General features: G+C 34.5%; 1 long non-coding RNA gene across 1 annotated transcript; it reads right to left on the bottom strand.

Moving 5' to 3' along the window:
- Positions 1–738: 738 nt before the first annotated feature.
- On the bottom strand, positions 739–7,625 carry LOC149540493 (uncharacterized). The gene is made up of 2 exons (XR_016356409.1): positions 7,553–7,625; positions 739–1,026 (listed from the first exon to the last, which is right to left on the bottom strand). It is a non-coding gene; the product is annotated as an uncharacterized LOC149540493 (long non-coding RNA).
- Positions 7,626–17,277: the final 9,652 nt, after the last annotated feature.

Below are 17,277 nucleotides of genomic sequence, written 5' to 3' on the forward strand. Positions count from 1 at the left end.
ATGCACAAAATTGAATTGTTGTAAAGGTCATTAAGATGCAAAATAGGAGAGGATGGTGAACTATTCATATTAGCAAGAAGCTACCATTTCAACTGGAGTAATTTTGAGCCAAAAAAGGATATAAAGTACAATCTAGTCATGTCTTAAAGCCTGATTTTGTGTTGAGAAAACCTAGGTTGATGTGTTTGGGAATGAATCAATCTATAACAATCTTAAGTTTTTAATTTAAGTCCAAAACATGCAACTTTAATTGGTAGCAATGAAAAACAATCGCAATCAACATGAATGCACATGAGAACACCAAATTTGTGTGTAAAATCCAATGAGGGAAAAACCACACAATATATGAAAAGCATCAAAATAGGCTCATTGTTGGACTTGTAGTCAAGACTCACTACCTACAAATTAAAGATCAATTCTTGCAAGACACAAAACAACCTAAAGCAAAGACCTATCGTCTCAACACAAGATACATGAATTACAATGCTATAAGACTTCAACTTACTGCTTCTAGCATTCACCTTAGAATGTAGATGCTTTTCACATTATTCTCAAGCAATCATTACAAAATTGACTCCACAACTTCCACCACCGTACATTGCTTCCTCAAATTTGCATTTTCCACATCGTACTCATCTTCCACATTCCACTCATCTTCCATATTACAATACATTCAAACAAACTTTTCAATTAATTTGATTTTCTATTTATAATATCAAAATTAATGACAAACATCAATTTTGTACTTGATTTGATCCTCTATTTATACTATCTAAATTAGTGCCAAACATCAATTAAGTGAACCAAAACAATGGACGAGGGGTAATCCCAAAAAGTCGACCACCAAAATATAATTGTGAAGAAAGTAGTCCTATCCATGAGATAGAGAGGACCCAAAACATCATAAATGCAACATCCAATATAATCCAAATATCACACATGCTTGTCACACAACCTCCAATATTAAGAACATGGTAACTTGTACTATAAAAAGATTGGCCCAAAATACATCTTCAATATGAATCCCTGCATGGTAAAGTAAGACCTAAATTCAACTCAACTTCAAATGCAGTTGGGAACAGGATGTAAGCAAGAGAGCAAACATTTTCAGCCAAATAGCCACAAATAACCTTAAAAACAAACTTTAGACAAAATATAGCACCAATGTATTTTATCGCTACAATGTAGATTAGATAGAGACATTCCTTGTTCATTCCCAAAAATATATTTCATGATTTTTATTGATCCAACCTACCATGGTCATTCTGACAAAACATTCTTCATAACCTAAAGACTAGGAAAACACAATTATGAAGTATATCACCGAAAACATACTTATTGTATAAATCTCCATGAGAGAATTCAACTAAGATATTACACAAACACAACCCAAGAAACATCAATGCATAGCATTTTCTAGACCAATTCTAACAAACAATCACACCATCATTAGTCAACATACATTTGTAGAAACACTAAGGGCTTAAGAAGATATGAGTGCGACATACACTCAACCTTCTAAACCACAAGTTCTTATCGATAAACATGGAGAAAGGCAGAGCATTCTTACATGCAATTACTAGAGCACTTATCTGCAAATGCATTCTTCAATTATAAAAAGACCTTGATTGTTCATCGGAGAAACCACTACACCTTGAAACACTATACACCATCAATACTAATGCCATGCATGTGTTCCTCATCATCTATGCACCATCACTCAAATCCAACTTTAATCTACTACACAAACCATTGCCAACACAAATGAGGATTGATGTTTAATCATATTGCTTCTAATTTGTAACACAACCCAACATCACTCAACTCCCAAGTCTGACTCAACCATACACACCATTGTCAACACAAATGAGCATTGGCATTCAATGATACTGCAACAACTCTAACAGGCAACACAACACAACACCACTCAATTCAAACTCTGATCAACCACACACCATTGTCAACACAAATGAGGGTTGGCATTTAATAATACCGCAATAATTCTAATTAGCAACACAACACAATGTAGACATCAGCACTAAGGAGGTAGACATGTATAATTATCAACAAATACTTGTATAGGCTTTTGTCTTCTACACTTAGCAACATCATGCTTTCAAAAGACTTTCCTCCTCTTCAAAACCACAACAATAGAGAGTTGACATCATAAACATCAATGACACTCACAATATATCATCAATTCAGCAAAAGGTTGGTAGAAAAGGCCAACACTACAACACATAGCAACAAGCTCTCAACTTCAAACAAACATAAGTTTGACATCAATGACAACATATTAAAGTATAGCCTTACGGGGTTTCCAAATCATGTGTTGTAATTGACCCAAATATTGATCATAGTTGAACATCTTTTAATTTCCTACAAACTTTCCTTTTAGATTCTTCAATATCCCCCCATAATTCTAAGAATACATAAAGGAAATATTGTAATATAGAATTATTAAAGGCTTCTTGATCAATCACCTTGTTAGCTTTCAACCATAAATGTATATGTTCAACAGTTATTGCAAAGCATCAAAACAATTCATAATAAATCATTGAAACAATTGGGCAATCTATAAAAAAAATCTAAAGCACAAATAATAACACCACGGTAGTAATTAATAAATGACAACAAAAACGATAATACAATAGGAAGATTTAATAGTAAGACAAATGGAAACAAAATTTTACGGTGTTGACATTGATAAAAATATATTTGTAATAATTAGGATAAAGCAAAGTTTGGGGGATTTTAGTGGACTCGAAAAGAGTGTGGGCAAGAATACCTAAGACTAGGTAGGTTAGGGTTTACGTGAGAGGGGTGAAGGAAGACAGGAAAGGAGGAAAAATATAAACAATGTATAACAAGTCTAAGATGGGAATGATGAGGATCATTAAGAGAGGGAAATATTAGTTTAGAATATTGGTGATGGACGCAAAAACAAAATGAAAGAAAAGATGAGCTAAAGGGATCAATGGCTCAAAAGTATGTAAGGAGAAGGATGACATGAGAAGTGAGGAATAAGAAAAGGTAAGTGGATAAAAAGATGGAAACTGGGATGGAAGTGAAGTTGAATCTAACTAAAAGAACAAGGAAAACCTATCTATATTGAAAACTCATAGTAAATTTTTTTTCTTTCAGTGAAAAATAGGTTTTGAAGGGGCAAGTTTTTGGAGGGACCTGAAACCAATAACTACAAGATTTTTGGGAATCGCCACAAAATAAAACAGAATAAAGATGAGGCAAAACAAAACCAAGAAAAGGGGAACAAAACTAGAAACCTCCCCCCACTAACACAAAAAGTTGCATGACAAATAAAACCATGAGAACCCAACAAGCAGCCCAACACATCCAAACCTGAAAAGGAAATACAACCTATAGTCTAGATAGAGTACACATTTGAAGATCTAACTGCCCGTAGGAGAAAAAACAATAGGGCCCCCCAACCAAAAAGAATCATCCAACATTAAGATTTCCCTTTGGAGCCCTTCTTATGGGATTGAAGGGTCATATCAAAAGAAGGAGAAGAATTCTTAGAATGTTTTCCTTCAACTATAATCCATCCTTCTTTAACCTTGGAAGCCTTAACTTGCCAATCCAACACCTCCAACATTGAAACACCCAAGGAGAGGCCATCATATTGCGAAGATCCAATAGAGTTGGTAGAACCAACAAATCCAGGGCCATACTCATCCCTAGAAACATGAATAGAAATAGAGACAACAACAACAACAGGTGCACCAACACAAACCCTATCATTACCAGCAAGAATGATAGATGCAACAAAAGGTATCATATCAAAACCACTAGCTAGCTCTCACTGAGTCAAAACAAGAACACCATCTAAAACAACAACAAAAGGGACAACAACGTCCACAAAAGATAAATCAAAAGCAATTTAGGAACCAGGGCAACAGAGCAAGCAGAACTTGCATACGACACCTTTGAACCATTGATGGAATGATCTTGCCTAACCACTAGAGAAGAATTCTTAAATATCCTGTAATGTTGACAAGAGATGCATTAAAGAGAACAAATTTCCACAATCCATTATATTGTATATATGCTTTTGGATTTGATTGCGTTAAGATTTTTACCATTGACGTTTCAAATCACACTACGTGATCCATCGTCAAGATGAAGAGCAAGAGAAGCAAAACAAAGTCACCAAAAAGAGGGGATCTTTGATTTAACTTTCTCTAAATCACATTTAGTCGTAGCATACACCGTCTTGAAGCACTTCTACATCTAAAGGGAATCTCTTCATGAATTCAAAATCCCTTTGTATTTGTAAGTTTAATCTCCGCTAGTAGCCCCTTAGAAGCATCAATAGCAACTAAAATGCAAGCATTGGTGAAATGAAGAATATCAAAAGACACCACATCAACCATAAGAGAATATCTTAGAGCCTCTCCCACTTCCTTAAGGAGCGAGTCCACCCAAAGATGAAGTGGGGAGTAGGGGAGTCATACCCAAATTGGCATTTTACATTTTGTTGAAGAGAAATGTTATAGAAAATATTGAAGAAAATATTTGTTGGAGAATTAAATAGAAAGTAACATGCTATTGCAATTTAGTGACCACTAAGATGTCTTAGCTCCTTTGGTAAAATGGCTCTAGGATATTTACCAAGTGATTGGAAGATGTATTTCATAATTTCATAGATTTTTTATATAGAATTCGAGGAGAAAATATACTTTTCTCTAAGCATCTTAATTAAGTATATCTTGCACTAAAAATGATGGTCATTGGATAAAAGGAGTTGATTGTTACCTAAATACCGATGGTTGAGAATTGATCAATCACAAACCAAGGAGAAAGGTGGTCGTCCACTTGTGGCAATTTCATAGTAGGACTAACTTTGGTATTTGGGAACCAAAAACAAGGATTTGCACATAACTAAAGAGATAAGCACACTTTAAATGGTTTGGTTAACTTGGTAAAAAGGTTAAAATACGGTTAAAAGAAACGAAGGAAAAACACTAAATACATAAAGGCAAAATGGAAGCAAAATTAAATGAAATGGAAGCAATAATGGAATAGTAAAGATGGGCCAACGCTCAACAAAAAGAAAACTAGATCAAGACATGGTATCAAAATAAAAATATAATAAAATAATGGAGAAAAGGTTCAAATGAATGTTCAAGCACACCAAATTCAATTAAATAAATTATATTAGGCAAATTAATTAAATCACAATGATAAATAGATCTAACCTATAATGGCACTAATATTGCACCCAAGAAGTTAAGTCGTCGTGTTCTTATGTTGAAGACTTGAGTTCAGATCCTCCCAAAGATATTTTAGTTGCTAAAATTGGAAGTTGAAGTAATATCCTTATAGTTTGTGATTGTCGAAGTAGTAGAAAAAAAAGCAAAACTTAGATAAACAAGGCACAAGTTAGTTAGCTCTCAATCTAATGAAGAAAAAAATGTCATTCATGTTGCAATCAATTTTCTTCTCAAGTCAAGTTAAAGACTTTTCTCATAGATCTAATCTCCACATTTTAGTTGCTAAAATTGGAAGCTGAAGTAATATCCTTGTAGTTTGTGATTATCGAAGTAGTAGAAAAAAATGCAAAACTTAGATAAACAAGGCACAAGTTAGTTAGCTCTCAATCTAATGAAGGAAAAAATGTCATTCATGTTGCAATAAATTTTCTTCTCAAATCAAGTTAAAGACTTTTCTCGTAGATCTAATCTCCACAAACATACAAGTGAACCCTAGACTTCACTTATGAAAGTGACTTGGCAAAATTCTCCCAACTAGAAATGGTTCACTTTTATGTTCATATACACTATTTTGGGAACATAAGATGCATGGATTTGTTCTCCCCTGTTTGAGCTCCTATGCTTCTAATTTTAGAGTGATGAATAAAGATTGAAATAACAAGCTTTATGGTATATTTATAGGATTTTGATACAATGTTGATATAAAACCTATTGTAATTGATTTCTTTGTGTTTTCAATTGATCCTACATTCCTCTTGGGTGGTGGGTTAGTGCTTAAATACACCACACCACTCTAATGTGCAATTTAAAATAATTTGCACCTAAGTGAACTCAAGGTAACTAGTTAGGGAGGGAAACATGGGCCTAATTTAATAGAATCAAATTTTATGCTTAGGATTTAAAATTGTGCACATGAAAATGACTTGCACTAGTCCTACACTTGCCAAGTAAACAATAATGAGCATTGGGACAATCAATAGGTAAGTGTGAACTCTTTAGATGTATGGAGACTAAGACCAAGATAGTATTATTTTCAAAATTGCACAGATATACTAACTCACACACTAGTGAATACACAAAGGCTATCTTAAGTCACTATGGGTTCACAACAAAGGAAATATTGCATGGGTATATGATGCTCACCATTAAAATAACGTGTCATTTATGAACATATATATCTATACATGTCTATGCATATTAAAATAATGTGTCATTTATGTACATATATGTCTATGCATATGTATGTGTGTGCACATTTGCATAGAATGTTTATAATGTCATGTTTTTGTGAACATGTTCCTAGCATTATAACCCCCTTTACTAATTAGCATTTGTTGGTGTAACCATGGGCACAATTATACCATTACGTATTAATTTAAGAGGAAGATTTCCAGCATCTTTATAGAGAGAATGAGGGTAAAATTTTACACCTACCACTTGAGAATATTTATTTTTGTTTTAAATGGCAAACCTCCATGGAATATAGTTGTGTTAAAAAATACAGTGGTAATTTTGAAACTCCCCTCCTTGGGAAGGCCAAGCTGCTTTTACCTACGTTGGTGCCTTGAGATCATTCCTCCAACAACAAAAGCTGCTCTCCCCTCTTTATTGTACCCTCAGCCCTGCGTAGAAGATCCAAGTTCCATGCAGGAATTCTCTAGTTTCCTTTTACCAAAAGTACTGGGGGGGCTTTACATGCTACTCAGGGGAAAGATACAGCATTCAGTTTGCTTTCAAAGTATTGCCAAACGGGGATTTTCTAACTTATCTTGGAGGATTGCATTTGCAGGACAGGATCGATAATCTAAATATATAATTCAAGATGTATGTATAATTTTATGCAATTATCTTCAGTATTTTATCAACGAGAGACATCTTTCATATTGTTTCTGCCAAACATGTCTGATATCCCTATGTTTCATGTCCCTGCCTGAAAAGCTTGACATTAAGCATTGAAATATGGTAGCATTTTCTTCTGTTGAATTTTTAAGGAAAATCACTCAAAACCCAAACCGTGGGAAGAAAATTAGATCATAAGTAATTAAAGATTATTAGTATCAGATTCCCCATTAATATATGACTGCACATTGACGAATTCCCTGCATTACATACAACGCTAGCAAGGTGCAAAGAGCAGACCACATTGAGTTGATAAGCTTTTGAACGAAACGAAAATTCTTTGATTGCCTTACGGGATAAATGGGGCTACAATTTATTCTATTTGTGGTGAAAACGGCCAAACAAAGACATTATTAATGATTTCTGCCATTTGGTGAAAGAAATGAATTTTATATAACAAGAATTGTCCAGAAATTCACCTGAGGAGATGATGTAAACTTCAAACATTTTCCTCGTTAATTTCAGTGATATAACAGATCTTTTAACACTAACCTGAATCATACACAATATGCAACATATTCAAGAAATCCATTATAATAACCAAACAGAACATAGGAGACTATTCTATCTCAATAAGCATATTTCTAACTGAATCTCAATAGGTGGCACAGTTGAAAACAAAATGCTTTCATTCCTCATCTAAGAAGCTGCACATTCTCTCTGCTAATGCAAGGAAGTGAACTGCTGCTAGCTTCAATTATAGATCTTTTTTTAAAGTACGTTTGAGAATATGGATAACACAAGTACTTTGTTTCCAACAACATTAGATCGGAAATAGTCAAGGATCATGAAGCTATAAACAAAATGCTATACAATGGCTGAAATAAATAGAATCCAAAACACAGCACAAAACAATGCATTAAATATTTTCCAGAAATGATGCTCCATAGAAATATCAAGTGTTACCCCGGCACGGGATGCGGCAGTGCGGGGGGACGTTGATACGAGTTTCAGGTGCAGGAAAAAAAGGGCCTTGATTTGGGTATGGCAGGGGATGTGGCATGGTGCAGAGGTAGGGGAGAGGTTGCAAAGTATACATATATGACTTGAAATGCTAATTATGAAATGGTACTTCAATATAACATACCAAATATAGTTGAACAATGAATATTGAAAATTAATATGCGATTCACAAACCATAAGTTCAAACGTCAAACTTGGAACTTCATAACCACTGACCATTGAGCTTAGTAACATACTCATAGTACATTGTAACATTAATAATATTAAAGTTTTAAACATAATGATAATGATAAATGAAAAATATAAATCACGAAGTACCAAGTAAGTCGACCATTGACTATCAAATGACAAAGACGAAAGATTTGAAATTCATTATTCAAATTATATATATGATATATCATAAAGATCAAGATGCTCACAATTACAATAAAAAAAGAACAATAAAAAATTTATATTAAAAAACTGGAAAAAAAAATTGACTTTTCAACATGGGTGTCAGTTGCACCCCGCAGGTCCCCCTGGAAGCACCTTGTGCATGCACCTGCATCTCGGCCAGGAGCACCAAACGGTGCAGCCGTGATGCGACGTCGCTCAAGTGATGGTGGTGGAGCACAGGTGCACGATGTACCCATACTCGGGACGTACGCACACTCGATGTGCCAAGGTTTTACCCTCCGTGTGTGCACCCATGTAACACTAGAAATATCTTAAGAGAATAATATAACTTCAACAATAGATAAAGATGTTTCTTAGAGAGCTTTACGAAGATGATGGAGGCATCATGAAAAGATTATACTAGCTTCATGACAAGTCCTTACATAACCAAACTAGTGGATTAATTTAACATTTGGATGATCAATTTTGGTAAAAGGTCCAATTTCAAAGGATGTGGAAAGAGGGAGATGGAGGGGTGTATTTTCATTGACTTTCTATCATCTTAGAGTCTTATCGATATTTGTCTCCACCTAATTGTAATAAAGTAGAGGGTAAAACATGGTTTATGAACCTGTTCTTTGTAAAATGTGTTTAGGCACAATTACACTGACCTTTGTGCTCATAATATAGTCAGTTTTAATTGTCAATCAAGATAATCAAACAAAGCATGGAGAATATATTTTAGAGTTTGGCCCAAAGGACCTTTTACATCATTTGATCTCATTGTACAAACAGGACGCTAAAGTAGCAGATGATTAGATTACATAGAGAAACACAGTTGCTGCACAGAATGGAGACAGCTCAGTGATATTGATTAGGGAAAAGGTCTGAGGATATTGATAAGCTCATAGACATAAAGTTCAACTACCTTATAATAGATTATATCCCACTAGAATGTGACTGGATGAAAGTCTCCCTAGAGATAAAGTCTGGTAAGGAAGTTGTTCATATGGAAAAAGCCATTTTATTCTCCTACTGCAAAAATTTAAAAAATAGTAGCATTCAAATTGAAACCAGTGCTCAAACTGTAATTGAAGGAAACACTTTCCTAAAGTTCAAACTGCGGATAGCAAGGTGAAGGTGTGGCTACATTAACTGCCTTTCAATTAGGAATATCTATGATAAAAATCAGAATTTTACATAGTCAGAGGTGTGCTCGGGTTATCATCAATGAAATTAATACCATCTGGGGTGGACATGATATTTATGTTTTAAAGATGACACCTGTGTCATTGGTGAAATTCGAACATTATCTAAGACTATAGAAAGATGTTGAAGATCTCAATGTATGTATAAATTAATTTACTCTTATAACTCCCAATAGCACTTGTTTTTATTTCAGTGTGTTTCAAGTTACCCTCTCAATGAATATGTATATAATATTAAGAGACATGTCTCCGTAGAGACATCTCTCAAACTCTCATTACTTATTATAAATAATACTTTCTTAAGGTATTATCATGACTAAAATATGTGATATATGTATTGTTAGTTTGTGGTGACTTATTAGGGTAGTACTTCACATACTTCATAATTATTTTATCAGGAATTTTGGGCCGACATGTTGTAATTAATTATAACCCTAAAGCGGCAAAAATACTTGTATAAAAGAGCTTAGGGTTAGGGATTTTCATAATGTGTGATGCGAAAATTGCTTCTTGCGGCGGTATTCAGATGTAAGGGATTACGGATTGTAATTAAGTTGTAATCACTGGATCGTAATAATATTGAACTTGTTGTTTGGTGGACGTAGCCCAGGGATTGGGTGAACCACGTTAAATCTTGTTGTCTTGTGTTCTCTTCTATGCGATCTATTATTTTCTGATATTGTTTATATTTGCATGTAATTGTTATTTCTGTTTGAGGTTAATCCTAACAAGTGGTATCAAAGCCTAGTTGTTTTTCAATTATCCTCTGCAGGAAAGTCTTATGGTTGAGTGGGAGGGATGGAAAATCAAGGCAAGCTAAAGGTGGAGAAGTTTAATAGGCAAAACTTTCAGTTATGGAAGATGCAAATGGAAGACTATCTTTATTAGAAGGATTTATGGAATCTGTTGGAAGGAAAATCCAAGAAACAGGGAACTATGACAGATGAGGACTGGGAGATTTTAGATAGAAAGGCACTTGGAAGTATTCGATTATGCATGGCACCATTGGTGACATTTAACATTACAAAAATGAAGACGACGGAAGAGTTGATGGAAACCCTAGCGAAATTGTATGAAAAGCCCTGCGCTTCAAACAAGGTATTTCTCATGAAGCGTTTATTTAATATGAAGATGGCAGAAGGTGGATCTGTTGCGGATCATTTAAATGAGTTTAATATTGTTACTAGTCAGTTATTTTCTGTGGGTATTAATTTTGATGAAGAAATTAGGGCTCTCTTGATTTTGTGTTCTTTGTATGAAAGATGGAATGGCTTGGTAATGGCTATGAGTAATTTTGTTTCTAGATCTAATACTCTAAAATTTGATGATGTGATTGGTGTTATTTTGAGTGAGGAAACTCATAAGAAAACCTCAAGTGAATCTACATCAAGAAGTGCTTTGAATGCACAAAGCAGAGGCAGAACAACTGAGAGAGGAAATAATTATGGAAATCATTGGAAATCAAGAGGAAAGTCAAAGGGAAAGAGGTCTCTATGCAGAGGACCAAGAGATTGTTGGTACTGTGGTAAACCAAGGCATAAGAAGAATGATTGTTGGACTCGAAAGAACACTGAAGGAGATAAACCAGAAGGGAACAAGGAGGCAAATGTGGTAAGTAACAAATCTGAAGAGGATATTTGCTTCTTTCTTTAGAAAGTGTTGATGATTTGTGGGTTTTAGATTCTAGTGCTTCATTTCATACTACACCTCATAGAGGTTATTTTATTGATTATGTCCAAGGGGTTTTGGGCTTGTTTATTTGGGGGATAATAAACCCTATCAGATTGTTGGAAAGGGAAAAGTTAAGAGTAAGTTGCAGAATGGGAATCATTGACTACTACATGAGGTAAGACATGTTCCAAGGCTGAGTAGGAATTTAATTTTAGCAGGGCAATTGGGTGATGAGGCTTGTGTAGTTAATGTTAATGATAAAAATTGGAAGGTTTCAAAAGGTTCCTTTGTAGTAGCAAAAGGTGTGAAAGTAGGCACCTTATATCTTTGTACAGGTCACACTGTTCCTTCTACTTTGATTGTTTCAAAGAAAAATGAATATTCGGGAGCAATTGTTGCGGTTGAGCAAGGAGAACAAATAAATGTTGTAGATTCCGATACAGCGCTAGGGCACCACAGACTTGGGCACATCAGTGAGAAAGGTATGAAATTACTTCATTCCAAGAAATTTTTACCAACTCTGAAATGTGTTAATATGGATTTTTGTGAATGTTGCGTATGGAAAAAAAAATAGAGTGAGGTTTGTGAAGAGTGGGAAGGAAAAGAAAAGTGAGAGATTACAGCTTGTGCATATAGATGTATGGAGACCAGCTCAGGTATCTTCCCTTGGTGGCTCTCATTATTATGTTACATTTATTGATGATGTAACTGTAGAACCAGAATCAGTATGCAAAGAACATTAACAAATAAAGTAAACATTCACAAACCAAAAACTAAATTCACATATATGCTTAGACAAAGAAAGAGAACAAGAAGTGCAAACCTCACAAGAGAAAACACTCCATGCTTTCTTGATTCTGTAGATGTGTCCTTTTGCTGTGGATGTATGCTCAAGATGCTCAAAAGCTGCTTCAATGGAGATGGGTAATGGCAAATTGGTAGCTTTGTGAGCTCTCAATTTGGCATTATAAGGGTAATATTGATGGCTTTGGTTCTCAAAATAGCATGGTAACTTTAGCTCAAAGATTGTTGATTAAATGGCTTGGGATGGGATTCAATTTATAGGCTAAGGGGTAGAGGGATGGAGGGCTTAGATGCAAGGATGGATGAAGGCTTAAGGAGGGCTAAGATGCACTCAAAGGGGAGCACATGGATTGTGCTTGTTTAGCACCAATGGGAAGGTGACACTTGTCACAAGGAGGAGGAGTGTGAGAGGGTAGGGTTAAGGGTTGGTTAAAGTCATGATGAGTGGGGTTGAGTATGTAAGAGGGATGTAAGAGGAATGAGTGTGGAAGAGGGAAGAGTGTGTAAGATGGATGTAAGAGTCATGAGTGGGCTTGTAAGAGTCTTTATGTTTTGTAAGAGCACTCATGACTTAGTGGTTGGGTTTTTTTTTTGAGGGGAGACTTTGGTTTGGATTAGGAAAGTCTTAAACTTGTTTAAGGAATGTGACAACATTAGGGGGTGGATTAGGCTTGGGTTTAGGATTAGATTAGGGATGTTAGAGATGTGCAAGTGGATGGCATTAATGAGGGTGGGTGAGTTAGTGGCTAAGCTTGGTTAGTATGGGTGGATGGGGTGGATTAGGCTAAATGGAGGATTAGAGATAGGTTAGGGGTTTTTGAATTTGAGGATTTCATTTATCAAATAGATTTATTTAATAAATGGGGATTTTTGGAATTAGATAGAAGAATAGGATTTAATTGATAAATAATAGATTATTTGATTTATCAATTAGGACTATAGATGATTAATTAAATTAATCAACTAGGGGATGACAAAGGATTAATTAAGAGAAATTTAATTAATAATGCCTTTTTAGATAACTAAATAGGATTACTAAAATAGTGTAATCAAATTTAGGTGTCTACAGTAACTAGAAAAGTATGGATTTATTTCCTTAAACAGAAGTTTAATGTATTTCAAACTTTTAAGAAATGTAAATGCTTAGTTGAAAATGAGACTGGTAAGAAATTAAAATGTCTCAGATCTGATAATGGTGGTGAGTATTGCAGTCAAGAATTTGAAGATTATTGCTCCACTAATGGTATTTGTAGACAGAAAATTGTTCCAAGGACTCCACAGGAAAATGGAGTGGCTAAACGCATGAACTAAATTATAATGAAGTGTGCAAGGAGCATGAGGTTACATGCAAGATTGCCCTTAAACACGTGAGCAGAGGCTATCAATACTGTTGTATAATTGATTAATAGAGGTCCCTTAATTCTTTGGGTTGTGGTATTCTAGAGGAAGTATGGATTGGTAAGAAGGTGAGTTGTTCTTTTCTCAAAACCTTCAGTTGTGAAGCATTTGCTCATATAGATTCTGAAAATAGAACCAAGTTGGAAGCCAAGTCAAAAAAAAATGTATTTGTTGGATATGGCATTAATGAATTTGGTTATAGGCTTTGGGATTTTGAAAATCGTAAAATTGTAAGAAGCAGGGATGTCTATTCAATGAGAAAGTGTTGTACAAAGATCTATTGCAACAACATGAGAAGAAAGAAGATGATTATGTAGTGTTGGATGATACTCCAAAAGATGATATTCCAGCAATTCCTCGTGATCTGCAACAACCGCAACAACAAATACCTACACCCCAGTGAATGTTAGATGGTCAACAAGGCTAAGTAGACCTCAAGAAAGATTTTCTCCTTTGTACTCTATTTTACTAACAGATGCGGGTGAACCTAAATGTTATGATGAAGTTGTGCAAGTGGATACTAAGATTCAGTGGGAGTCTGCAATGGCAGACGAAATAGACTCTTTGCTGAAAAATAAGACTTGGGATTTATGCAAGTTGTCTGTAGGTAAACGAGCTCTACAGAATAAATGGGTTTACAAGTTGAAAGAAGAGGATAGAGGTAAGAAAATATTTAAAGTCAAGTTAGTGATAAAAGGATTTGCACAAAAAAAGGGCATTGATTTTGATGAGATATTCTCTTATGTTGTACAAATGACTTCTATTCGCACTGTTTTAAGCAATGTGGCTACTGAAGATTTACATTTGGAGCAGCTTGATGTTAAAACAGTCTTCCTTCATGGTGATTTGGATGAACAGATATATACGGCACAACTACAAGGATTTGAGGTCAAAGGTAAGGAGAACTTAGTGTGCAAATTGAAGAAAAGTTTATATAGCTTGAAGCAAGCACCTCGGCGATGGTATTTGAAAATTGACAATTTTATGCATGAGCATGGATATAGTAGGTGTCATTCAAATCATTGTGTTTATTTTAAAAGTTTGGATGATGATAGCTACATTATTTTATGCTTATATGTTGATGATATACTTGTAGTTGGGTCTAACATGGATCACATTAACAGGTTGAAATGTCAGTTAGCACATGCATTTTCTATGAAGGATTTGGGGGTAGCAAAACAAATCTTTGGTATGAAGATTTGCAGAGATAGAAAGAACAGGAAATTGACATTATCTTAGGCTAATTATATTGCGAAGGTGTTGCAGCGTTTCTGTATGGAGAATGTTAAAGTTGTCAATGCACCTTTAACTAGTCATTTGAAGTTGACTAAGGAGATGTGTCCAAAGACACAAAAAGAGGAGGATAAGATGTCCAAGGTACCTTATGCTTCAGTTGTAGGAAGCTTGATGTATGCTATGGTAATGTACAAGGCCAGATATTGCACATGCAGTGGGAGTCATTAGCAAGTATATGAGTCATCCAAGAATTGAGCATTGGAATGCAATCAAATGGATTCTTAGGTATTTGAGAGGAACATCTAGTAAGTGTTTACACTTTGGGGGCTCTACTACTGATTTACAAGGATATGTTGACTTAGATTTGGCAGGAGAGATTGATACTAGGCGGAGTACTACAGGTTATGTATTTACAGTTGGTGGAGCAGCAATGAGCTAGGTTTCTAGGTTACAAAAGGTGAACGCTTTATCCACTACAGAGGCAAAGTATGTTGTTGCTACAAAGGTAGCCAAGGAGATGATATGGCTTCAGTTCTTCTTGAAACAATTAGGACACCCTCAGAGGGATAATTATTTATTTACAGAGAGTTAAAGTGTCATTCATCTTGCAAAAAATTTTGTTGTGCATTCAAAGACAAAACACATACAGCTACAATACCATTTCATTCAGTCTGTTTTGGTTGATGGACAATTAAAGCTAGACAAGATACATACAAATGACAATTGAACGGATATGTTTACAAAGGTAGTGACTTTGGTTGGTCTTCTAGACTGAACATTATAAAAGAACAACAGAGTCCAGGGTGGTTTGATCTAGTGGGAGCCTCATGGAGTAGCAGCATAGCTATAGGATCAGTCTCCAAGTGGGAGATTGTTGTCTAGTGTAGAGCTTGATCAGTCCCCAAGTGGGAGATTGTTAGTTTGTGGTGACTGATCAGGGAAGTACTATACATACTTCATAATTCTTTGGGCCGACATGTTGTAATTAATTATAACCCTAAAGTGGCAAAAATACTTGTATAAAAGAGCTTAGGGTTAGGGATTTTTCATAATGGGTGATGCGAAAATTGCTTATTGCGGCAGTATTGAGTTGTAAGGGATTATGGATTGTAATCAAGTTGTAATCACTGGATCATAATAATATTGGACTTGTTGTTTAGTAGATGTAGCCCAGGGATTGGGTGAACCACATTAAATCTTGATGTCTTGTGTTCTCTTCTGTGCAATTTATTATTGTCTGATATTGTTTATATTTGCATGTAACTATTATTTCTATCTGAGGTTAATCCTAACATGTATACACTTCATTATCAATAATACTAATGCTCCATGGTAATAATAGTGTAGGATAGTTATCAAATGTTTAAGGCCGATACGCCATTCAAACATTTGATTTCATCAATTGGAATCATTAGATCAAAGCTACAATCATTAACAATCACTATATGCTAGGGATGATGATTTTTATCCAAATAAAACAACACAGTGTACAATTGTTACCTCACAGTAACATCAGGAGTATGGCATGCCCAAGAATATCAAACATATGATATCCATCATACTTGTATCTTTTTTTGGTATGCACATTGATGTCACATCTCATGACATTTACTATAGAAGATATCTACTAGTATAGATATCTTAAATAAATCTATCTAAAGAAATGTCAAGAGATATCTATTATAAAATTATTAAAATTTAATTTACTACACCGAAAAATATTTATATTTCCTTGTATCTCTATTTGATTTTTGTGCAAAGACTTAAATCTTTTATTTTAATTTCTAAAAAAAATGATTATTTATATCTCCAAAGCTTATAGTTTTAGCAAATATTTTATGAGGTGTTTAATAAATTATTTTTAAAAATATATTTTGTTTAAAATAAATGTTAGAATTTTGACATGTAGATGATTAAAGAGATTAAATTTCCACAATCCATAGCAATTAAACTGATATATTTCTGGATTTAAAATTTAAATTATTAAAATTTAATTTACTACACCGAAAAATATTTATATTTCCTTGTATCTCTATTTGATTTTTGTGCAAAGACTTAAATCTTTTATTTTAATTTCTAAAAAAATGATTATTTATATCTCCAAAGCTTATAGTTTTAGCAAATATTTTATGAGGTGTTTAATAAATTATTTTTAAAAATATATTTTGTTTAAAATAAATGTTAGAATTTTGACATGTAGATGATTAAAGAGATTAAATTTCCACAATCCATAGCAATTAAACTGATATACCCTTTAGCTTCCTATCTTGCCAAACTAATCTCTCCCTTAGTGGGACAGTTTGATTCCTTTGTCAAGGACTCAACCCACTTTGTCCAATTCATCAAGGGTGCACATCTAGATAACAATGATGTCTTGGTGAGTTTTGATGTTGTCTCTCTCTTCACAAAGGTCCCAATCCCTGATTCTATCGAAATTGTGAAGCATAAGACCAATGTGGAGATTGCTAGTTTGGTTGAGCTATGCCTCA

Source organism: Cupressus sempervirens, chromosome 9 (assembly GCF_028749045.1).
Source record: "Cupressus sempervirens isolate cs-2001-9-10 chromosome 9, ASM2874904v1, whole genome shotgun sequence".
Classification (NCBI taxonomy): domain Eukaryota; kingdom Viridiplantae; phylum Streptophyta; class Pinopsida; order Cupressales; family Cupressaceae; genus Cupressus; species Cupressus sempervirens.